This window comes from Aethalodelphis obliquidens, unplaced genomic scaffold (genome assembly GCF_003676395.1).
Source record: "Aethalodelphis obliquidens isolate GAN/ISIS:26980383/991018 unplaced genomic scaffold, ASM367639v1 scaffold15, whole genome shotgun sequence".
Classification (NCBI taxonomy): domain Eukaryota; kingdom Metazoa; phylum Chordata; class Mammalia; order Artiodactyla; family Delphinidae; genus Aethalodelphis; species Aethalodelphis obliquidens.
In genome coordinates this window covers 31,752,432-31,777,936 of record NW_020837959.1, presented here as the reverse complement: position 1 = coordinate 31,777,936, position 25,505 = coordinate 31,752,432, and positions in this window count along the sequence as shown.

The following is a 25,505-nucleotide window of genomic DNA, read 5'->3' as shown; positions in this document are numbered from 1 at the left end:
GAGTGGCTGTAAATACAGATGAAGTCTTGCTCGCTTGCCCGTGGCTCACCTCCTGCTGTGTGGCTTGGTTCCTAACAGGCCACAGACTGATACTGGTCTGTGGCCTGGGGGTTGGGGACCTCTGCTGTATTATATGAAAGTTCTATTTTTAATTTTTTGAGGAACCTCTGTATTGTTTTCCATAGTGGCTGTATCAATATATATGCCCATCAACAGTGCACAAGGGTTCTCATCTCTCTACATCCCCATCAATATTTATCTTTTGTTTTTTGATAATAGTTTTTCTAACAGATGTGAGGTGATATCTCACGGTGGTTTTGGTTTGCATTTCCTGATGATAAATGATTTTGAACACCTTGAAAAGATGTGCTTTAAATATTGAAAATACACTTCATCGGAATTCTAAAGTCAAAAAGACTGAAAAAACTTGAAGGCAAGGGCATATCAGTTTTCATGTTTATATTCCTAGTGATTAGCACTGAATTTGTGCTAATAATGAATTATTGAATGAAGCTCTCATCATTTTTCAAACAAAGGAATAAATGAAAAGTGTGGGGAAAAGCCAAGTTACATTATAGAAGTGGGCAGAACTTTGAGTGGGAAGGGGCATGAGTGATCTTTCTGAGGTGATGAAAATTTTTCATATCCTGACCTGGCTGGTGGCTACTGGGTATAAATATAAGTAAAAATTTCTTAAACTGCCCACTATGGATTTATACATTTTACTGTGTATAAATTATGCCCCCCAAACCAAAACTAAAACCAAACTATTGAGTAAAGCTGAATGTTTGACCGAATTTTGCTCCTTGTTTCTTTTCTCCTATTAAGCCGAGAGACTTAAATTTGATTCCGTTTTCCCGGGGAATAGAGAACCTAAGTGAAATTTGTTAGTATATTGTCTGTTTCCAAATAGTACATAATTGTTACCACTGGCAGCTTTAATAGTAAGTGAAGGGTAAATATACAAAGCTAGGCTCACTTACTTTTTCAATTTACAAATTATTCCCTGAAACAAATATGTGTTGAAAATAGAAAATTCATCTAATTAACTTTCTAGACACTTAAAAAAGTTATATTTCTATACTTCCCTTAATACTAGCTATCTTTTTGGTCATATTTGTGAGCAAAATATAAAGAGCACAAATTAAGGCTGTTCAAGTGATTTGAAAAAGGTGATCATTTTTTTTTCCCCTCTAAGGATGGCTACTTTAGTCTCTTTCTCAAGTGCAGATACACCTAAACTTAATTCCATTTCCTGAAAGAGATGTAACTGATCCACAGTTTATCTACAGGTGGTCCAGATTATCCACCTGTTTCTGGCATGTGAGGTCCAGTTATCATCTGGCGGCTTTAGTGTAATCTCAGAAGCATTTTTCCCAGGGTCAAGTTGGGTTTCAAAGATCACATTTATCAAGTCTTAGAAATTGACAAGCATTTTGGCTGTGGGATATGTGTGACTGTCTATGCCCCTGACTCAGCCTTTTGGCATGGTGTTTTCATTTGAACACAGGGACCCAGTTGAGTTGTACTAGCCCAGAATGTCTACTAAGGTTTGTTTTCTGACTATATACCCTCGTCCTGCTGAAAGGTAATTTTTTAATTTTTAAAAATATTTTTATTAGAGTATAGTTGATTTACAATGTTGTGTTAGTTTCAGGTATACAGCAAAGTGAATCATCTATACATATATCCACTTTTCTTTTTTTTTTTTTTTTTAGATTCTTTGCCCATATAAGCCATTACAGAGTATTGAGGAGAGTTCCCTGTGCTATATAGCAGGTTCTTATTAGTTATCTATTTTATATATAGTAGTGTGTATATGTCAGTTGCAATCTCCCAATTTATCCCTCCCCCCACTCCATCCCCTGGTAACCATAAATTTGTTTTCTACATCTGTGACTCTGTTTTGTAAGTAAGTTCATTTGAAACCCTTTTTTTAAGATTCTACATATAAGTGATATCATAAGATATTTGTCTTTCTGTGTCTGACTTACTTCACTCAGTAGGACAATCTCTAAGTCCATCCATGTTGCTGCAAATGACATTATTTTGTTCTTTCTTATGGCTGAATAATATTCCATTGTATATATGTACCACGTCTTCTTTATCCATTCCTCTGTTGATGGACATTTCCATGCTGTTTCCATGTCCTGGCTATTGTAAATAGTGCTGCAATGAACATTGGGGTGCATGTATCTTTTCGAATTATGGTTTTCTCTGGGTATATGCCCAGGAGTGGGATTGCTGGCTCATATGGTAGCTCTAGTTTTAGTTTTTTAAGGAACCTGCATACTGCTCTCCATAGTGGCTGTACAATTTACATTCCCATCAGCAAGGAGGGTTCCCTTTTCTCCACACAAATTTTCTAATTTTTGAATGGGTATGTTGAGTAGGACTCAAGGACAGGAATGGTACAACATAATAATTTCTTAGAAATTAAGTAGCAAAGACAATCTTTGACTATTTAATCAAATCTTTCCATATTTAGAACTCATTTCTTCAGCAAGTATAAAAAAGAAAACCTACAAGTTTATTACCTCAAACTGAACAAAAGTTTTGCCAGGACAGTCAAACACATATGAATTTAATTGTGGCATTAATGTTCTACTTTGTGAGTGTAAAAGCATTTCCCTTCTGAGATATTTAATATATTTCACGCCCTAGCTGGTCACCCCTTAACTTCATTAACTCGTTTATTCTACCTTGCTCAAAACTCTATACTTTATTTCTCGAATAAAAAGAATCCATTTGAATAACCTCACTTGATAGTTTTCTAATTTTACAAATACGTGAACAATAGTTCATCATTTTTGCTCTATAGATCCAACAGTGGGCCCAGATTGTCTACCAAAGCAGAAAGTATTCAAACTGTATCTATCAAAGATGTGAGAGAAGATATTTCTACATTAGAAAGCTGTTGGAATAGACCTCCAAGACTCCTTCAAACTCTAAGATTTTAGGCCTGGGCACTCTTTAGGCTAAAATAACCAACCAGTAATCTTCTAGACATTTCACTTCTATTATCTTTAATCCTCAAAACAATGTGGTAAGGTTGGTACTATTATCCCTGTTCTACGAGTGAGGACAGAGAGTCAGAGAGGTTAATTCAGCTAGTGAATTGTTTATCTGAAATGCAAAACCAGGTCAGTCCAATTCCAGAGTTGACACTCTTTCCACTGTACTTGCACTGGGTGTTGGAAGGATTCTGGGAAACCACAGCAGTGTGGAAGGACATATCGTTCCATTATTTTGTTATTCTCTTTTATGACATGGTTTATCACATGGTTAAAGACAAAAGCAAGAACAGCCTGTGTCTAAGGATGTCCTTGCTTCTCACCCAGAGGTGGCTCCCACATGTCTTCTTTTGGTCCCATGATCCACTGAGGCTCCTGTTTGTCAGGATGGCGATATTCTACTTTCTGGTGTGATGGGCTTCCTAAGAAGCAACAAAGTAAGGAAATATCCAATGTACAATGAAAGGTCTGAAATGTGGGTGGGTACCTGAGGAGTCCGAAGGGACTACAGTACCTTCAGAGAGGAATCCAGACAGCACCGTCTGTACCTTCTCTCACAGGCTCAACCCACGCCCTCTCTGTCAATATATGTCCAAATGTCTCATCGGCCCTGCGTGTCTTAGTTGGGATTGCCTCGTTTTCTGCCTCTCAAGTAAGAGCAGTTGGGCTCAATAGATAACTGATTGTCACAAATAACTTTTAGGTGGTGATCATTCTGGACTTGAGGGCACCAGAGTTCCAAGGTTCTAACTCTCTCTCTTCCTGAAGGCATATCAGATAATTAACAGGATTGAAACCCCCCAAACCCAAACAATCAACAAAGAAGCAAACAAACAAAAAATCCCATACACCATGGAAACAATCTATGATATCTTTGCAAAGGAAAAGATATTCATCTTTGAGCAGTATAGAAAGAACACACATAGCATTTAAAGTCAGTTAAACGGAGCCTAGATTTGGATGGATCCTTTCCATTTAATATTTTATAATCTCAAGCAAGTCATTTCACCTCTCTGAATCTTTGTTCTTTATCTGTTAAGTGGGGATAATAATTTTGATTTTATAAAGTTATTGTGAGGGAAAATGAGGTCTGTATGTAAAGCTCCCAACACAAGGCATGGCAGCAAACCCTCGGTAAATGCCAGCTGCTTCTTCTCTTCCTCCCTGGGTCCACTGGCTTTCCTAGGAAAAGGTTGTTTAGAAGGTGAAAGGACTCTTTCTTCCCATTCATTTGGGGGCCTCCTACAGCCTTTGGCTTTTAAGAATCTTAAATTGTTTATGTTGTATGAGCTTTTAAAAATAGCTTAGATGGCAATCCAGGGAACACAAATACAAAAGGATAATCTAGACTCTATGATGACTGTAGTGGAAAAAGAATGGAATGAAAAAAACAATGAGAATGTGAAAGAAACAAGGACAATGCTGCATACATTATTTACAAACAGGAACACTTTCTACGTACATGCTCCAGACACTTCATTATTTTGTAAGCTGTATATTCTTCTCAAGTATGGGGCAGTTTAAGTTAATGGTGTGATCCATTCATCCTGCCATGTTTTATTTATGTTTTCTTCAACAGTGAAATGAAGAGCTGAAAACAATGCCCTGCTTATTCTGTGAACAAGAAGAGGAAAGGGAAGTGTGTGTGTGTGTGTGTGTGTGTGTGTGTGTGAATTCTCCCCACAATTTACGAGTCAGGGCGATTTTAACCAATCTAACCACAGGCTTATTTTTAAAACCTCTTAATAATGTTCAGAAACAAGGCCTAATACTAAGGACAGCAAATGGCAAAAACTCTGTGGCCCTCTCTATTGAAGACCAACCCTGTTCCTCTCCTGCTTCAGTCTGATTACCTCTGGGGAATGTGCTGTTCCTTGGAATGAATCAACCCCGCACAAAATAAGAGAGGTTGAAAAGTTTAGGACGTGGAAAATATGTGGAATTTGCTCTTGAATAATGATTTGTATTTTTCTTTTGCAATAAATATGACCAATGACCCAGATAGAAGGATGGCAATTCCTTAATGAATCAAGCTTTAGAAATGTAAAAACACTTCAGAATAAAAATGAATGCAATAATAGTAGGAAGCCAAGTTAAGTAAACATGGATAATGCTCCTTGTATCTGTACATTTACAAATTCCAAAGCTATGACTGTGAAAGGGATTATTCTAATGATACCAGTGTTCTTGGTTTCCATTGCTGGTTGAGTTGGTTCTTCTGAATTTGTGCACAAATAAGGCTCTGTGCTGACTTTTCTCACCCATTTGGGAGTCAGTTAGCTGGGACGATGTGTCACTAATGTAGGACTGTGATTTAGCAGTCTCCATGGCTCTGACAATCATTTACCTGTGTGCAAGGTGCTTTTGCCCTAACAGTCTCAGGTCTCTCCAAGTAAATCATTTCTAAATCTGTTACAACCAGTGTAGAAGTCTCCTTTTTGCTCAATTATGTATTTAAAATCTGCTGTGCATGGGAATCTGTCCTTGACTACTGACCATTCCCTGAATTTGTGAAATGGGATATATTTCTGAACTTTAGAGAAGAAATTGCCTTTCAAGGGGCGGTGAGGGTGGGGGGCAGGAGAGGCGGCAGAGCTGTGTATGCACACATTCTGGCGAGTGTAGAGCTGTATCTTCATGCAGCCACCAACACAAACGTTTTTGTCTTTTAAAAGAAGAGTTGACAGCTATTTACTTTAAGGAATATGGTGCCACGAGGTTGGTAACTTTGGGAAAGTCACAGCCTTTCTTATAAAACAAGAGGCCGAATCCGATGATATTTAAGAGACGCTATGGGAGCAAAAAACTTTTTCAAGGTCAAAAAAATCTTTTAGAAAGTAGAGAGCAATTGGATTAAAAAAAAAAGAAAGAAAGAAAGAAAGAAAGAAAGCTTGGTGTTACCTTCCTCCCTGGTCTCTGAGTAAACTGCAGTAGGTAGGAGATTAACCTGAATTATCTGATGGCTGTATTTACAGTTGTTGCTTTTCTCCTCGCCAACGTTCCCCAAACATTAGTACGCATAAGAATCACCTGAGAGGCTGCTAAAAAGACAGTTGTAACTCCTGAGATTAGTTCAGTAGGTTAAGGGCAGGGCCCAGGAATCTGCACTTTTAAAGAGATACTGGTGTGGGAATCGCTAAAAGTTATAGTATTCTCAGGGGAGGAGGGGAATCTTTCTGGGAGTTACGGCAGGTTAGCTAGCTAGAGGGGAGGGAGGGGCATCTTTTATATAATTGTGTATCTCTGCTTAGGGAAACTCTCCTACTGACATTGCCGGTGGGGAAATGTAAGGTGTTCCTCAGGAGGGCTGAGGTTGAGTCACTGCCAAAAGCTGCTGGTCCATTTCAACTAAAAGCAACAAATAAATAAACCTACCGAAAAGACACTATTGAAGAAGAAAACAGTTCTAGTATCCCAGCAATTAGTAAAAAGTAAGGCAATTAATTGAAGGAGCATGAGGATAGGAAAGGATTTTTATCAAATTGCTAAAATGTACCAGGACTTCCCTGGCAGTCCAGTGGTTAAGACTCTGAGCTTCCAATGCAGGAGGCGAGGGTTTGATCCCTGCTCCGGGAGCTAAGATCCCACATGCGTGGCACGGGTAAAAAAAAAATGTGCCAAGTGCTTTATAGACATTGTCTCTTTTAATCCTTATATTTATGAGCAAGGACTTAGTCCTATTTTGCGAATAAAGAACCTGAGGCTGACAGACCTAGTAATTCTCAACCTAACTGCACATTAGATTCACTTGGGGTTGGGGGAGGTGGAGGGAAACTTTGTAAAGCTACCTATGCCCAATTTGCACCCCCAGAGATTCTGATGTTGTTGGTTGGGCACTGATACCTTTATAAATGCCCTGGAAATGCTAATGTTCAGCCAGGGGTCAGCATCTCTGATATTAGCCGAAGTTCACAGGATTGAATTGATGGCCAAATGAGTGCTCACAATGAGCCTCCTTCGATCTATTCTGGAAACAATTCTCTTTCCAAGCCTGAACCTCTGAGGTAAGATTGTTGCATGAAGATCTTTGTTAAAAATATGCTCAGGGGCTTCCCTGGTGGTGCAGTGGTTGAGAATCTGCCTGCCAATGCAGGGGACACGGGTTCGAGCCCTGGTCTGGGAAGACCCCACATGCCGCGGAGCAGCTGGGCCCGTGAGCCACAACTACTGAGCCTGCACGTCTGAAGCCTGTGCTCCGCAACAAGAGAGGCCGCGACAGCGAGAGGCCTGCTCACCGCGATGAAGAGTGGGCCCCGCTTGCCACAACTAGAGAAAGCCCTCGCACAGAAACGAAGACCCAATACAGCCATAAATAAATAAATTAATTAATTAAAAAAATGCATAGGAATCAGATTAATTGAATTCCATAGAATTTGTGCATACTTCAAAAAAAATGTGCTCAGGTCATAGAAACAAAATCTTTGATGGAAAGTTTGCATAATATAACTTACATTATTTTGTTATTACTATGATCCTGAGAGGTCAGTATTATTGTTATGATCCTCATTCTATCCTATCCTATCCTATCCTATCCTATCCTATCCTATCCTATCCTATCCTATCCTATCCTATTCTATTCTATTCTATTCTATTCATTCCAATCCACTCCATTACATTCAGTTCTATTCCTAGGCATGATGCAGTACTAGTACTGAACTAACCTTCACACTGTGAACAAATATAAAATTGGGTGAAACATAGGACACAACTGTTTTTAGGCAGTTAACTCTTAGGGAAGAAAACTTTGAGACGTACCTCACAATTGCCCATTCTGCTTGGGGATAATTTACTGTGTTACAGAGAGTTGGAATCTGAGCTGAACATGGTGTTTCCGTTGAGCTGAGGATATGGAGATCAGAGTTGGGGAGAGCTGAAATGGCTGGAACCTCTGAGTCAGGACAACAGAGATAAGGAAGTGAGGGGTACCCAGGAGTCCATGTTGGGGTCACCCATGAGTCTATGGCTGAAGGCTGGGCTATTCATCACGTGCAGTGTAAGACCACCTGGAAATTACTGGAGAGCATCTACTACAGGATTGAGAGCAGAATAGACTAGGGCTAAGCATGCTGAGGGGAGGGTGTACAGAAAGATATTCGAGTTCAACCCTGCCAGAGAGCAGAGATCAGAACACTGCCGTTAGAACCCAGAAAAGACAACACCTAGAGTAAGACCAACTATAGACCTGCCCTAACAAAGGCAAACCCCCAAAGCTCCAGGGGAGACAAAGCCTGTAGGACACTGGTCTCATTAGCTTTGGTGGCAAATTACATCCCACGCCTCTCTGGTTAATGTGACAAGCACAACCTTGATAGAAGGATAGGGCTAGAACTAACTAAATCAGCTACTACACCTGAGGCTGAAAAAGAATGTTGAAGTGTGCCTTCTATGGCAGCATTTTTATAAATGAAGGATATTATGTTGGTTTACCCACAAATTATTCATTCATTCATTGCTTTGTTCATTAAATAATTTCTGAAGAGCGAGTACTGAGCTAGTACCAGGGATACAGAGAGTTAAAAAGATAATTCTAACTCTTGTGATGCACACAGTTAGTGGGAGAAATAATGCTTCTCTATGAAGATATTCCCGGTGATAAGGACTTTGACACTTTGTAATTTCCTTATATTTCTAAACAATATTTTCAGAGTCATATTTTTTCTTGGTGTTACAGATAAAATAATGTGATTTTCCCCCTACTAATTTTAACAGTTTTACTGAAACAATGATTTAACAAAGAGCAGAAAATCTGTTCTACTGCTCAAAATTTATTGATTTATTATTTTGGTAATATCCTAAGATAATTATGTGAGTTAGTTTCCAAATTATCCTTGTTAAATTTTTAATTCTGCATATTATATATTCATTTATATTTGATATTCAACTGGAATCTAATTCTAACATTTTATTAGAACACTGTCTTAGAAGTTAAGACAGTTTATGTTATTGTTGTTTTTTGATGTTGGAGATTTTTTCCATACTGATTCAGTGCAAGGATTCATCTTGAATTCTATACAAGGGCGATAATTTCCTTAAGTATGAAAGTAACTCCAGGGACTTCTCTGGTGACGCAGTGGTTAAGAATCTGCCTGCCAATGCAGGGGACACAGGTTCGAGCCCTGGTCCCATATGCCATGGAACAACTAAGCCAGTGCACCACACCTACTGAGCCTGTGCTCTAGAGCCTGTGAGCCACAACTACGGAGCCCATGTGCAACAACTACTGAAGCCCACGGGCCTAGAGCCCATGCTCGGCAACAAGAGAAGCCACCGCAATAAGGAGCCCGCGCACCAGAACTAAAAGTAGCTCCCCCATCGCCGCAACTAGAGAAAGCCCGTGCACAGCAACGAAGACCCAACGCAGCCAAAAATAAATAAATTAATTAATTTTTAAAAAAAAAGAAAGAAAAGAACTCCAAATAAGAGATCCTCACTGATGTAGTGCTCCTGTGACGTATACCTGCAGACTGCATGGTAGGAAAGCCTAAGTTTATTATTATTAATTGCTAAAGCTCTGCTGTATACGAAGTGTGTTGGGGGTTGTGATCTGTGTAGAAGCAACAAACACAAGCTCTGTTCTCTCTGATCTCTCATTATAGGACTTGTATAAAATAGATAAACATTTATACTGTAAGAAGGATTGGGAAATACCTCTTTAGCAACAGCATCGCTTTTGCTAATTTTGTATCTTTCAGACAGACTCAGTTTAATCTTCCAATCATTTGTCTTAACATGCCTTAACTAGGTGAAAGTCTATAAGCCAACTTTTATAAGGAAGCAGGGTGTAAAATGAATATACATATATATTATGTATATATTCATATATATTTTAATATGTATTCTCTGCTGAAAAATAATCTAAATGAAGTCTTCTATGGCCTTCTTGAATTCTTTCCTATTATTATTCTTTTTCTCTCCACCGTGTTCTTAATGTTGGTTGGAAGGATAACTTCGAATCAAATGCCAACAAGAAAGATTATTATTATCTTAAAAATTCAGTGGGGTTGGTTTCTGCCTACTTCTGCCTCAGTATACAGTGGGACTGCTCACCACAAATGGCCATGGTTATGGAAATAACAAGATGTCCTCGGGTCCCACCACGTGGTGCAAAAAATTCAAAGGGAATGTAAATAACCTAAATGATGAATCCCAATCCTTTTCACAACTTTCATACTTATGAAAAGGCTGTGGATTTGTAGCATGTACGAGAGAAGATGATTTTACTTTGTTGAAATAGTTCAAACATCTGCTCCTTACTTTGAATAGATTTTGATTTATGTGCCTGTACAAACTTGATATCTGTAAAACTGACTAGCAAAGTAATATTTTGAAATTTTATTCTCTCTTTGCTTTAGGGAGCTCCAGAACCTAGGAAGTGACTAATGATATTGCATGAGATAGATTAACTTAATTCTTTCATCATCCATTTTTGTTTGTGACTACACGGTAACAACCATGAAAATAGAGACTCAGTGCTCATTGCTTGGAGCAGTTCTACTTTCCTGTTGTACAGCAGTAAGATGCAGCTATGTTCTGTAATTTAAAGAATGCATACCTCTCCCACGAGCAGCACAATGAGCCAGCAATTCACCCTTAAGCAACGAAAGCAAAAAGAAGAAAAGTAGAATCTTCAGATTCTGACTTAATATGGTATGGATGGATGGACTCCCCAGCCAAGTAAACTGATCCTTTAAACTCAATAAGGCACCTTAAAAAAGAGCTGTGTAATATTGGAAGAACATGTTTTGGCACCATCAGTTCTGTTTCATCTTGACAGTTAAAAGAGAAACAGAAATTCTTCACTCTTTCTTCTTGCCTGATATCCCTTATAGTCTTTCCCCTAGGAAAGGATATTGTTTATTTTCCCCCATGTTGGTGATTCCAATAACCAGTGTTGAAGATTTGCAGAATTTCATTCCCACTTTAGATCTATTTCTCATATTAGTTTCCAAATCTAATGTTTTGTAATAGCTAAAAGAAACAGTGCTTGCAAGTCATTGTTCTTGTTTCATCAAAGTATCCACTGTTTCTCCCATTCTTTCCCCCATTATTTGTTTTCTCACTCTGAGGAGACTCATACAAACTGTCTTTAGTCAGGGTATAGTTTAAGTCTGATTTCATAAGCAGATTATTGTGGGACCAGATGACAGAAGAACCTCCCAAAAGAGCACACTTAATTCAGGAAGTGAGGTTAATGATTCAGTAGGCGAAACTTATTTCTGACTCACCGTACCACCTAGTGAAGTCCTATATTCACAGTGAAGATTTACTAGACGTTTGTTGACTGATTACTATACCACCAATAAATCCTGAGTATAAGGAAAATGTCATGTAGAAATCATCTATTTCAGATCTAAAGATTAGGAAACAGAGCAGCAAGAAATCAAATGACATTTTTGCTATAATACGTGTAGTGAGTTCATAGTAGAAACATTTCTATTATTGGCTCGATTTTTGTCCCTGCATGTTTTCCCTTCCCTCTATCTTTCTCAACTTTTAAAAATGTACACTATATCACTCTAAATACTTATCTTTGAAAACCTTCTTAGATGGTTTTTGGAACAAGGCAGTGAAAAAGAGTTGGTACCAAGACTTTAGATTCAGAAATGTAATTTTGCCATCTAACCAAATTGAGTATAACACAACTTAGAGGCCAAGATTAATGTAGTTGTTCAGAAACTATGTAGTAATCTATAACAACTGGTTCAGCCTGTCGAAGACACAGAATCAAATCTGCTATTGTGTAGTGCTTTTCGGTTATGCTGGCAGCCTCAGAAAAGTAGTCCATTCTTGAAAACACACTCTCTGAATTACCTTGCATGGTTTAGCAGTGGATCTTAAATTTTCAGGAGGTCCAGGACATCATGAAAATGCACATGCATACATACCTACTATACTTTACATATAATTTCAACAAGTTTATAAACCCCTGGATCTATCTGAGGACTTTCCATGGCACCACGACAGATAGAATAAGAATCTCTGGTTTAGAAAATCAGGGTGTAAACCTACTCTTGTTTGTTCATTTGCCAATTTTTTTTGCAGGGGTGCCAAGTGGTTTAATTTTAAATCTGTTTTATGAAATCTTAGTGGAAAAATGATTTCCTTTCAAAGTAGAGAGTAAATTTTAAAAAATTTTGTGACTGCCATCGCATAGATTTAATTTTCCTGTTAGAAGTAGAGTTGTTGTTTTTTTTTTAATCTCATATTGGGATGTCATTCCTAAGTATAGACTCCTACTACCAAAGAGTCATCATGATAATTGGAATTCTTTCCAATTGCAGAAATAAGAATTAGAGCAATCTTTAAGAGGAGAAATGACCTATACCAGGAGTCAGCAAAGTAAGGCAGGAGAACCAAATGGGTCCTGCTGCCTGTTTTTATAAATAAAATAGGTGTTATCCCCTATGGCTGCTTTTGTGCTACAGGAGCAGTGTTCCTGAATAGTGGCAACAGAGACTGTAGAAGTGGCAAAGCCTAAAATATTTATCATCTGGTCCTTTACAAAAACGTTTGCCTACCCCTGTCCCGTATCATTCTAATTAAACATTTCTCAGCCTCAGCGCTATTGACATTTCAGGCTGGTTATTCTTTCTTGCGGGGGACCGTCTTTTGCATTGTAGGGTGTTTAGTAGCATCCCTGCCTTCCTCTACCCACTAGATGCCAGGAGACCTTTCCCCCCTCCCACAGTGGTGACAGTCAAAAAGATATTCACAATGTCCCGGTTGACATTCTAGGTATTCTAGATAGATGTATTCTTTCTTCTTGGTTAGAGGGGAGAGGAGTCCATACCTACGTCTTGACTTAAGGTTCTCTCCCATTAAGAAGCTCTCCACTAGAGCATTCTTTTTCTTTTCAAAGCAGAGGATCGCTTCTGCTGTTTTATTAGTTCATCTGGCTTCCTTCGGTTTTTCAAAGAGGCAGAATACTACTGATCTCTATCTCTTGACTAAAAATGTCTTCAAAAACCTTGTACTTGTTAAGAAGTCACCACCTCCCTCCTTATTATTAAGTGCTATCCTCACTTCAAGCCCCAATAAGTGTAACAATTTTGACTTTCTACCATAGAAAAAGTAACAGTTGTGTAAATGCACAGATGTTATCACTGTTACTAGTTTCATTATTAGTTTCTGCTCTGACTTAGCTTGGGGCCAGTGTGTAAAACTATCTCCATTAAGAAATATAGTGAATAAGAAAGATTTATAGCAAGTATTCCAATCAGAATATCACTGTCTGAGAATGTGAATCTGCTTCCCTTCCTATACTCTTCAATTAGTTGATTCATTTCTCTGTAAGTATTGCCTTAACAATATAATTATATTACAAGTATTTTTCTTTTCACATCTTATCTTCATTTATTTAATGGCAAAGTCTTATACATATATGGATCCTGAATATTTCTTCCATCTTTCAAAACAAAAAAGTGACTTAAAGGAGAAACTAACTTACATTTTTGTATTTATTTTTAGATAGGATTATAATTTTAGCCATCAAAATAATATTGTAGTAATGGTACAATACTACATTGTACCATTACTACAATATGTGTACTTTCTGATCGAAGTAGATACTATCTTTTAATATTTATCTTGAGTAGATACAGGCAAATTGGTTCTGTGAAAAATCTTGGAGTCATCAGGTAAGAAATATTTATTTCCTCCACAGAGTCTAATCTAAGGTAGATGACATTTATACAAAGAAAAGGAAGCTATTTCATCACTTCAAAACGAACTGACATGACGTATAACTGCAAATATATTTTTTAAAAACCACACACACAGATTATTAAGAAAATGTAATTTAGTGGTCAGGACTAAATTAACTATTTAGATGAGTGAGAAGTGAGTTAAAAATAAATTCGTTAACTCCAATATTATAATGATCCACAGTTATCCTTTCTGACTTTTACCTGATGAGGTAAATATGACCTAATGTTCTAGAGGTTTGTTCCATACGTGTGATGACTGTGACATTGCCATGGATCCCAGCAAAATATTGTTTCTTTGGCACAATTCATGTTGTCATTACCATGATGCAACCTTAATTTTCATAGAGTTTAAATTAGAGAACCATCGGTGTTTAGTCAAGTTACAGTAAAACAATCCAACAGACTGTTTACTTTGGTATTAAAAATTCTTGTCAGGGGAGATATGTTCCTTTCTTATTTGGATATAAGAAATAACTTTTGAAGTGTCAGGAAAACAAACATTAACATAATGTTTTCTCCAACACTAATGCCAAAGTGATCAAAATTCCTTATGACATGCAAGTTGGAAACATGTAATGTTTTCTTTATTTTGTCTTCAGTGATACAAGGTGGTCTCTTTTTTTCTTTTGTTCAACAATCAAATTTCGAGAGCCAGAAACTTTTACCCTCTCATACGTGCGTTGACAGTTACTGACCTTTTTAAACAAAGAGTAAAAAAAAAAAAAAAAAATCAATCCAAACCCACAAACCAGTGTTTTTATTTTGAAGAAAAACAAACTTCTTTTTTTTTTCATGAAAGGGACAGAAAAAAGAAAGAAAGAAAGAAAGAAACCATAGCAAACAAATGTTTTGTGAGTCACAATTGCATGCTATTCACAGTGGTGGTGGTTATTATCCAATTATATGTGGTTTCTCCTGTATCATCTTGTCTGTGTATTTTACTGGTGTCATTTTGTTTATTTTTGCTTTATTTTAGAATTAGTATAACATATAGTATGTCTGAATGCATCAGTTAATTTCAGGTCCAATCTTGTGAATCTCCACACCCATTTTGCATAAAAGCTTCCACAGATCAGATGAAATCATGTGTTGACAATGTGCATGTATATAGTTGCTTAAAGTTCTAAATTTCTTATTTTCTTCCAGTCGCTTCATTTATATTCACTCATTTACATAATCAAAAAATATTTGGATCCTCATAATGTGCCAGAAGTGGTGCTTTCACATTATCTCATTTCATTCTTACACTGATTCTGTGGTGGCTATGTATTTATTCCCATTTTACAGATTAGGAAACCAAGGCTCTAGGGATATGGATTTATCCAAGGATTACATAGCTACTGAGTCTGGTTCTATGATCTGATCATCTTCTACAAGATATATTTGATTATCAATTTAGATGGCTGTATTTGTACATTTATGTGATGGAAATAAAATAGTTTAATAAGTGAATTATAGTGTTCTTTAACTAAATCACTGTGAGGGAAAACCCTAGGTGAAATAATTTGTTGTTTTAAGTAAGAGCATAAATTTCTTAATTCTTAGGCTGTATATTCAAGACAATGTAACAATTGCCTGGAAGCTGAAATATTTAATTAATAATTTTTTTTTTTTTCTCTGTGACATTGTTGTAGTTTTGACTGATCTTCTGAGGGGATGTTTTGGCCCAACAGAATCCGTGGCCATAGGCTAGCCTATCTTCAAGCATCGAGGGTCTTTGGCTTCCTTTCTGCATTCTTTCTCCCTGCCACAGATGAAGAGATTAGCTATGTATGTGGCATCTTACTTAATTTTGTATAAATTTCACTGCATTTCTTCACATTTTTAAAAGCATTTAATTTCCTTTATTATGGTAAAATATACATAAAATAAAATTTACCATTTTAACCATTTTTAAGTGTGCAACCCAGTGACATCAAGCCCATTCACAGTGTCGTGTGACCCTTACCACCATCCAGTTCCAGAACTTTTTCATCATCCAGAACAGAAACTCCATACCCGTTAAACAATAATTCCCCATGCTCCCCTTGCCCCCAATATCTGGTAACCTCTATTCTATTTTCTGTCTTTTATGAGTTTGACTCTTCTAGGTACCTCAGATAAGTGCAATCATACAATATTTGTCTTTTATGTGTCTGGCTTGTTTCACTTAGGATATGTTTTCAAGATTCATCCTGGTTATGACATGTATCAGAATTCCATTACTTTTTAAGGCTGAACAATATATCATTACATGTAGATACCACATTTTGCTTTTTCATTCATCTATTTACAGATATTTGGGCTATTTCCATTTTTTGGTTATAATGAATAATGCTGTTATGAACATTGGTGTACAAGTATCTGAGTCCCTGCTTGCAATTCTTTTGGGTATATAACCGGAAGTGGAATTGCTGGATCATGTGATACTTCCACCTTTAACTTTCTGAGGAAGCACCAAAATATTTCTACAGCTGCTGTAGAAATTTTTCCACCAGCAGTGGACCAAGTTTTTAATTGCTCCATATCCTTGCCAGGACTTGTTATTTTCTGTGCTTTATTTTTTTAATAGTAGCCATTCTAATGGGTGTGTCTTTAAGTTTTTAATATAATATTTTCCATGAATTATAATTAAAATATACCCATATATTTGTAGACGAATTTTTTTCTTTAGTTGATTTACAATGTTGTGTTAGTTTTAGATGTAAAGTGATTCAGTTATATATACATATATATTCTTTTTCAGATTCTTTTCCCTTATAGGTTATTACAAAATATTGAGTATAATTCCCTGGGCTATACAGTAGGTCCTTGTTGTTCATCTATTTTATATATAGTAGTGTGTATATGTTAATCCCAAACTCTTAATTTATTCCCCCCCCATCCACTTTGGTAGCCATACATTTGTTTTCTATGTCTGAGTCTGTTTCTGTTTTGTAAATAAGTTCATTTGTATCATTTTTTAAGAGCCCACATGTAAGTGATATCCTATTATATTTGTCTTTGTCTGGCTTACTTCACTTAGTATGATAATCTCTAGGTCCATGCATGTTGCTACAAATGACATTATTTTATTCTTTTGTGTGGCTGAATAATATTCCATTGTGTGTGTGTATATATATATATATATATATATACCACATCTCTTTTATCTATTCATCTGTCGATGGACATTTAAGTTGCTTCCATTCTAGACCAATTATATTTTGATAATACCATCTCCCAATTTCCATGTTTTGCTTCTGAATATAATGCTGAGGGCTTATTGTTGGGAGAATTTTCTGGGTGGGGGAAGAACATGTTTTGATGAGTCAAGCCTATCTAATATGACTCTTTCTACTCAAATATATTCCTGAGCCTCCTGAAATTAATTTTTATAGTTTATGACAATTTAATCTTTGTTTGGGTATTAGGCATAAACTCTGTACACTGTTAGAACACATTCTGGGAGACAAAAATAGCAGTAGATTTTTGCAGTGTAAAATTCCAGGGTGAAGCAAAGACACACAAACTGTAGGGCTTCCTTGGTGGCACAGTGGTTGAGAGTCCGCCTGCCGATGTAGGGGACACGGGTTCGTGCCCCGGTCCGGGAAGGTTCCACACGCCGTGGGGCCTGTGAGCCATGGCCGCTGAGCCTGCGCGTCCGGAGCCTGTGCTCCGCGACGGGAGAGGCCACAGCGGTGGGAGGCCCGCGTACCGCAAAAACAAAACAAACAAACAAAAAAAGGCACACAAAACTGTTAATTTTTTCAGGTGAATCAAATCTTCTTGCTCTTCTGCTTAAAATACAAACCAGACAGAGAAGATCATAAAAACAATTAGCAACAGCCTTTATAGTTTTGTATAAACATAATGCAAAGAATGTCATTCATCCCCACCCAGGGACAGACATGAACTCAGATAAACGCTGGAGGGATTGTTCCTCTGCATGCCCTGCTCCCCGACTTTCCTCCCATGAAATCTGCAAATGACAAAAAGAAAACAAGGCTTTGGGTAAAATGGCCAAAGAGAACCAAACCCAATAATGATATTTTTCTCATTACACCTAGGCTTTAGAAAATTGTGCTAAGAAAAGTGTTCTGGGGCCTAACTACAATGATGTTTTCATCGTACTATATGTTTTGAGAAAATAGAGTTTTGAGTGAAAACTGTTCATGGTCTTTCTCATCTAAACTGCATTGAAAAACGCTTCGTTAAAAGCATCAAAAAGTTGGAGTGAAAATAAGTTCTTGTTTGACTTACCTGCAAGAAGATATTAAAAGCTAAGACTTGGAGTTTGGTTAAATTCTTAAGTGGTTGGCCACATGTTAACAGATGTTGGATCAGATTGTTTATATTAGAGAATTTCTAATCTGTTTATGACACATAATGTTTTTGAAATTTCTGAAATACTATTTTCTCCACCTAAGCAAGAAATCTGTAATAGGGACAGAAACTTAAGTTATAAGATATATATATATCCAGTAATTGAAATTTAAGTATTGATTTGTCTGGATATTTTATATATATATTACTTTATATATATATAAAGTATTTACTATGTATATTTTTTCAATATATATATATATAAAGTGTATATATATATATATATATATATATATATATAGTGATCAATAACAAGGGCCTACTGTATAGCACAGGGAACTATATACAATATCCTGTGATAAAAAAATCAGGGAAAAGAATATGAAAAAGAATATATATATATATATGTAAAACTGAATCACTTTGCTGTACAGTAGAAATTAATACAACATTGTAAATCAACTATACTTGAAAAAAATAAGTTTTAAAAAAAGTCTTTACTTGGATTTATCATAATTTCAGCTAACACAGAACCTGGTATATGGTAATAGTATATGTGAAAGTGAGAAACTTCTCAACTTAGGCCTAGAGGTTTAGGGAGGAAAAACAGTATTTTCCAGGCTGTACTGATAGGTAGAGGGCAATATATGGGGAGCTCCTGGGATTGGGGAGTGATTCTTCAAAGACTTGGTAGAAGGCGACGCGTTAATAGGAGCTATTTCTGGGGTCAGGATTGGAATTGACAGCTTCAGCAAGACTTTTTCCTCAACAAATTTTCTGACCCATCCCCCCTACCCAAAGTTCCTCCAGTCTGATATATATGTTCCCCCTCTTTGCTCCTCTGTCCTACTGTATACTCTCTATCACGATACTCAGCCTACTATCCTCTAGATGAGAATCCTGGCAGGGCAAAAATAACCTCTTGGAATAGTGATATCTCTCTTCCAGAACATTCCTTGACACCGCTTCTCAAGCACCACTTCTCGGTGGCTAAAGTGATTGATTTTGAGCTGGGTGAATTTGTTAAAAAAAATCTAAGAATAGATTGGTCATTCTGCACCTGAGATATCAACGGCTGTGGCTGGCCATAACTATTTCATCACAGACCCCGTACCCAAAGTGCTTACTGATTTCCTTTGGTTGGTGTGAAATAGTTTTTAAAGAGCCCATCCCTAAAGTGATGGAAAATGGACAGATGGAAATTTAGGGAGCCCTGTGTGAGAATGTATATGTTTCAAATTGTCATTTACGGATTTACTTTGGTAATATGGTTTATTGGTGGATGGAAGGTTTGATTCTTGAGAGTCTTTGAAAGCTTTCAGACATCTTCCTCTATGTGTATTTCTTATATACATTTCTATTTATAATCACTCTCCACTCCCTCCTCCTGATTTCTTACTCCCTGCAGAGTCAGGACTGGGCTTAGACAGTTTATTCTTCAGAAGGAGGTTTCTGCCACAGCAGGACTCTACCTCTCCCCGCCCCACCCCACCCCGCACCTCCCATACAAAGGCTGGTCATTCTGGAGAGGTGTGTGCAGTGGTGATAAGGGTAGGGAAGAAGGTGCCCCAGCAGTGAGATGTTATCCCTAGGGTAGGAGAGAAGGAATTCTTTTTTTTTTTTTTTTTTTGTGGTACTCGGGCCTCTCACCGCTGTGGCCTCTCCCGTTGCAGAGCACAGGCTCCAGACGCGCAGGCTCAGCGGCCATGGCTCACGGGCCCAGCCGCTCCGCGGCATGTGCGATCTTCCCGGACCGGGGCACGAACCCGTGTCCCCTGCATCGGCAGGCGGACTCTCAACCACTGCACCACCAGGGAAGCCCCGAGAAGGAATTTTTGAATTATTGTTGCCTCCACAGCTTGTTAGATTTATCATCTCCACTTCATATATATTTTGCTCTTGTTGAAACTTATTTTGGAATTCTTTGCAGTTCTGTACTGTATCTATCAAGGTTTTCATATGAGATGCATTTTATTTCTCATATTCTTGTGTCTGTGTGAATATCTCACTGACCCTGTGCAATTGTGACCCAGGAGGCAGCCTCAGCTGAAGGATACTGAGTTGGGAATAGCAAGTGTCAATTAACCCCTCAAATTACCATCCTCTAAACTAGGTTATACTAAGAAGAATTTTATTTCTTTATAATAAAAAGTCTTTACAGAAAGAATATTATGAAAAATATCATGCTGCTTGAATGCAGAGTTCTTACGGTGTATCTATGTGGACATTTTAATCAAATATGGTCAATGATACTAGGAATATTTCATCTAAAATATGAGAGACACAGCTACTCAGGTATGACCCACTCTGTGGTCCTCACCATGTGACCTCATCTGCTAGGTCCAGACAGCTTTACAAGATGTTTCTGATGATAATAATAATAATGGCAACTACTTATTAAAATATTCACCATATTATACACTATGCTAAAAGATTTACATGCCTGTGTCATTTGGTCCTTCCAATACTTTATGCAGTAAGTACTATTATTAACCTCATTTTGCAGAAGGGGGAACTGATGCACAGTAAGGTTAGGGAGCTTACCCATGATCAGCATCTAGTAAGAAGCGGAGCTGGGCATTGAGCCCTGATTCTAGAGTATGTCTTTATATGACACCGTGTCCCAAGATGAACCTATGCTCTGGCCTCTGTTCCGCTTTATTCTACCCGCCTCCATGCTGTGTTCACTTTAATCTGTAACTGAACCAAATCCCATCTTGTTTATATCAGACACCCTGGAAACTCGCCTGCCCATGAAGTCCCCATGGCTGCAAGCAGCAAACTTTCATCTGAAAGGAAGAAGGTGCTGACCTAAAACAAATAGACTGGCAGTTATTTCTCCAGCACAAATGGATTAATTTGGATCAACAAAGAACTGCAATTCTGGGTCTGCAACCATGGCGAGCCTCGAGCAAGTCCCAGCAGGGAGAGAAGAACTGTTTTAAAGAAGGGGAAAGGAAGTTGGGAGGGCTGTGGTAAACAAAGAATCCATTGGAGGAATTGAGTGTTCAAAGTATTGTGGCTTTTCATTGGCTGAGTCCTGACAGTCTCTCATTGGCTGAGCTCTTGGCAAGAAAGAGGAGGAAGTCTTTCTTCTTTCTGGTGGCTCTGATCTCTAGCAGAGCATGCCCCCTTTCTTGTCACCTGATTCTATTTTAATTGAGGTTTCCGTTTTATTAATTTTTTTACAAAGATTAATTGTTTGCTGAGATGAATGTGTATAAACATAAGTTTATTAAATGGAAGTCTCTGTGTAAACTCTTTTTCCTTCAATTTTCAACACTTAAAATTTATTAGAATTTATTAGAGCTTTTATAAAAAATCACGTATTTTTCCAAACAAATGATGTGTTTTTAACCTAATGAAAAGTGCACCAAGCAACTTCACAAAACTTTGGAAGGAAATACAGTTCAAACAGCGACCAGCAAAGAGTAGATGTAAACTAAGCTCTAATTTTAGCTATTTCCATTAGAATAGAATCATATTAATTATAAATTCATTTTAGGTTGAGTATAGTTGTCAACCCAGAAAAAAATGAACAAACAAAAAAAGAACAGAAAAAAAAATTGGCAGAACGAACAAGGATAAATCTCACTCGTTATCTCATCTTCAACTCCATCTCTATCTGTACATCTATAAGTGAAATAATGGCTATCATTCTAATGTTGCAGTGTCATCAATCTGATAACTCTCAAGAGAAGGGCATGTTTTCCTTTGGTTTTCTTTTTGGCAGTTGTGACCTTGATATGCTGGGGAAAGATTGTGTTTAATTTTTAAATAATTAATTATTTTATTTTATTTTATTTATTTGTGGCTGCATTGCGTCTTTGTTGCTGCACGCGGTCTTTCTCTAGTTGCGGCGAGCGGGGGCTACTCTTCACTGTGGTGTGTGGGCTTCTCATTGCGGTGGCTTCTCTTGTTGCAGAGCATGGGCTCTAGGTGCACGGGCTTCAGTAGTTGTGGCATGCAGGCTCAGTAGTTGTGGTGCATGGGCTTAGTTGCTCTGCAGCATGTGGGATCTTTCTGGACCAGGCCTCGAACTCATGTCTCCTGAATTGGCAGGCGGATTCTTAACCACTGTGCCACCAGGGAAGCCCGAGTTTGCTTTTGAGAACAAAGTTACTAATTGGGAAGGTGCCCAGTGACCATAGCTGTAATCGGTAGTGATTCCATTCAAATTTGCTTGCAGGGGAATCTGATCTGATCCTTGGTTCTCTGATTACATAAGCAATGAACCTAAGCTTTGTCATCTCACAGGGAATTTAAAAGGGGAAGTAGAATTTCAAACCCCTCTGCTCCTCAATCACATTTGGTTTCCTTTAGAATCAAAAATGATCATAGTATTTTCTCATAATGTATTCTAAAACCTCCTGCTTCATCTTAAATAATGTTCCTCTTCCATTTATCATATTGCTTCTTACACTGCTCTTTTTCTCAAGATCAGTCTCTGAGATTGTTAATTTTATTTATCAATATTTTGTTCAAAGAATCAACTTTGGATTTGTTGTTCCTTTCTATTAACTTTTAGATTATTTTAAGTTTATTATTTAATTTCTTATTTCTTATTATTATTACCTTAAAATATTTCCTAAATTTTATTTTCTTTGGGTTTATTTTATCGCTATTTTAATAATTTCTTGTGTTGGATATTTAGCCCTTTAATTTTTAACTCTTCTTTTCTAATATAAGCATCTAAGGTTATAGATTTTCCTCTAACATTATTTTAGCTGCATCTAATGAGTTTTCATATGTATAATATTTCTTGATCATTTAGTTTTAAATGTTTTCTAACTCCCATCCTACTTTCTTCATATTGTCTAAAAAGCAAAGATTATTGTATCATTTTACTACATAAAAATATTTGTTGATTTACTGTTGCTTATTCATTTATTCAGTATTATTATTGAACACCAATTGTATAGTAATGTGTTAGACCCTCTCTAGGTGCTGAATATACACTGTTGAATAAGAAAAACACAGTCCTTAGCCTCATGGAATTTAAAGTCTAGATTCCTAAAAATGGAATAGCATTAAAATAATAAAATATTTCTTGTCAAAAATGTTAAGGCATGAGATATCTGCCACTGATTTAGTATTTCATCGGTAGAGGAAATTGTATTGGCTTCCACCTGGCCTTTCCTACCATGACAACCCTCACTCCCACATCAGGGAATCAATGCAAGGATTCTGCCAGCAGCTAAGTACATTTATTCTAATTATGTGTTCTAGAACTGGGGAAATAACTACAGGATGGGCTCACAGACCCACTGGGCCCACTGTGAGATGAACCTGAGTTAAATTCCATTGATTTCCTGACCTCCACAGGCCCCTTCTTTGACGGTGGGCCACAGTGACGTTTTGGGTCTCTTGGAATTAGTGTCAGTCCAGAGCCAGTGTCCAGAACTCCGGAAAGGCACAGTTACCCTGGTAAAAGGCTGTAGGTCCCTTTGGGGAAGGCTGGAAGAAAAATGAACAGTATAAAGTTTGGGTAGTGTACTAGGGCCTTTCTCCTAGGAACCTGGGTCTGTAAACGGGCTTATGTCTGGGAAATAACTGAGAAACCATGACTTTGTTTTTATGATTCCGACGAGACTTTTGTTCATCTGACCTGGAAATTTTCTGTGTATATAGATCGAGGAAGCACTTAGTAGGCTTCCTATCTATTTCACTTCTAGAAGCACCATGATCCATTAGCCAAATGCCATGGATATATACAATGTAGACTCTTGACTGATGCTTTAACTCTACTATCCGTTATGATAACACATGCACCATGCCTCTGGAGGTTGAATGCTGCCAGTTGACCCCTGCCATGCTGGGATCCAATTATTCCCATTGTATTTAGGTTTCCTGATTCAGTGACTTCAGTGTCTGCTAAGGTCTGGCCTGCAAACAAGAGTGGTCACGGAGCTCTTCAAGGATACTGAATCTCCCTTCACAAATTTCTTTCTCACATTTGTGGAGAGTAGGTTTGTTTGCTAGACTCTCCCATCGTGTGAGAATAAGCCTTATAAGTAACAAATCGACTCTAACATTCCAGTCTTTCCAAACTTTTGAATCCCTTCCTCTACATTAAAGTAAGGCAGAGGTAACATTTCTCAATGGCTCACTGTGGACCACATTTTGGTCCATGGTTTGGCCAACCAAACACACCGTTAGAACCCTTCCTAACGCCCTGGGCTGCAACACTGAATGCAGAATCTAAGCTCATGAGCTCATATCAATACATTTGGCCTGATCCCACTTTATGTTCCTCCCACCATTATCCACACCCTCAGTGTCCATTCCCACACACATCCCTCAGATTTCCATCTAAATTAGAAAACCCATGCAGTTCTTCTGGAATGTAGCATACCTTCTCATGGGTCACACTTTGTACCTCACCTTTAGAGGCCCGCTGTGATGTGAATCTAGTTACAGGTCTAGAAGCAAAGAGGAGTGTTCAGGGGGTTCTGAGGAGAATCAGGATAGTCTTTTATGGCAACTGCCTCAGGGGAGTTGATTACAGCTTCCTCAGGCAATGCAGGTTTAATCCCCTTTGACAGGGGTGAAGAGGCTGTTACCTACCATTGGCGATGGGAAAGCCTCTCCCTCTGGGGGTGGGGAGGCTGCTTCCAGTAGCAGAGAAGACTCATCAGAATTTAGGGGTTCAGTGTCTCTCGTTTCATCTGGGTCTTCCCATACCAACTTAGAGCATCCCATTCTTTCCCAATTTATATCCTTACTTTCACAGTAGATACCCTGTGAGGATGGGAGTGCAACTTGTAATTCAACCAGTCACAAGATAAGATTCTGTGTTTGATTTTCAGCAATCCTCGCCCCGTGGCTACAGGAGATAAAGCTCTCTTTAGGGCACTAGTAGACACTTTCAAGGCTTTGAAGCAGTACTTGAGCTGGGAATTCAAATCCCTGAGCTCATCCTTTACTTTCACCACTTTGTCCAGTGACATTAGGAACAACCAGGCAATCTCATTCTATTTGTTAGTTTTCCCAAATTGTTTGGGAAACAGTCGCCCACCTCCTTGCTTCTTAGGAGTGGTTGATTCGGAGTATCCAGTGGAGGTATTTTGCATATCTCTATTGCCAGATCAGTCCACGGACTATCAATTCTTTCTTTACCACTAGGAATAGAGTAATTAGCATTTTTAAATCTAATCAGATTAGAGAGTTGATACCAGAAACTCTTGAAACAATTTGGAAAACTCATCCTTAAACTTCTGTTCCTCTAGAACCGCTCTTGGTACCAAAATATATATTATTCTGGGTTCTCCATAGATATAGAACCAAAAGGATGTGTGTATGTGTGTGTGTGTGTGTGTAGAGAGAGAGAGAGAGAAAGAGAGAGACTGATTATAAATTTTTGGCTCAAGTAGTTATGGAGGTTGAGATGCCTTAAGATCTGAAATTGGCAGGCTAGAGACCCAGGTGAGCCAGTGGTATAGTTCCAGTCTGAATCTGAAGGTACGAGAACCAGGGCCACCAAGGATGTAAGTTCCAGTCT